Raw genomic sequence first — 1232 nt, forward strand, 5'->3', positions numbered from 1 at the left:
AAATAGAGATGACCGACCCCATTCACGTGAAGAGTTATTGCAAGCGTCTCGTGAAGTCTATTTCTGATGACTTATTTTTTTGGAATAAGATTCTATGCACAATATTATATAGTATTAAATATATAATTTTTAAATATTAACCATAAAATGAAATATTATGTTTAAAATAAGATCCTTTTAAGCGGAAGGTGAGGGCGGCCATTGCAAAATTAATAACGCTCATCTTCCTCAGTGACTGTTAATTGCAATTGTGGTACACTGAGAACCTATCGAAATTATTGTGTACATTTCAGACCAGAAAGTAGAAAGAGCCACACTGTACATATTTATTGGCCTGGGCCCACTGTCAGCTATTTTGTTAGTGTTGGTGACTACAAATCATTTATTATTATTAGTACTGCTTGACCTAAATTGATAAATGGATAAAGTCACCCTTTTTTTTCTTTTTTTTTTTTTTTTCTTTTTTTTAGAAAGAACTCGGTCTAGAAAGAGTGTTCCAACCTTCAAGTGAAACAGAAAAAGAACACTGTAAAATGAATATATATATTAAACTAATACTTTGGTGATTGAATTTACCTTGTTTTATAAGTTTAAGTTTTCGGAATGAATAGTAATTTAATACGGTATCAGAATTAAAATCTTGACTCCGTCAAATCACCCCTCATTTAAATTAAATATTCTACGTGTTGAAAAATTTAACGATATATATATATATATATATTTCGTCATGCATGAGACACTACTACTCCAGGTCATGATGCTATATATGCCTCACAATCTGGCTTACTAATTAATACACATTGAAAATGCCTTGTATGAGGATTAAAAGAAGAAGCAGCAGCCACCCATCGGCAAAAATCTCCAAGAGTTTTATTTTTGTTGAATTTATTTATTAATTTTCCTCAAGAGATAGTTGTTAAGCTGCAAGACCAATTTCACATCAAGAGGACCTAAAATCACTGAGAAGAATGGCTTAGATCCTTGTTGGGGCTCACTAGGATGCTTAAGTCAGTTGAGAACTAAGAAATAAATCTCTTTTTTTTTTTTCTTTAAGAAGAAGAGTTTTGTAATTAATGTCTTTCAAATATGTGAATGAAGTGCTTTCTTCTTCTTTTAAACCATGTTTCCTTCCCGTTGAAGGTCATTCCTCTTTTGTATGACTTTGTCGCATATGAGTAATGATACATTGCACGCCTGGCGTGCATCAACAGTGATGCACGCCAAGCACAAAA

This window comes from Corylus avellana, chromosome ca3 (genome assembly GCF_901000735.1).
Source record: "Corylus avellana chromosome ca3, CavTom2PMs-1.0".
NCBI classification, from domain to species: Eukaryota; Viridiplantae; Streptophyta; class Magnoliopsida; order Fagales; family Betulaceae; genus Corylus; species Corylus avellana.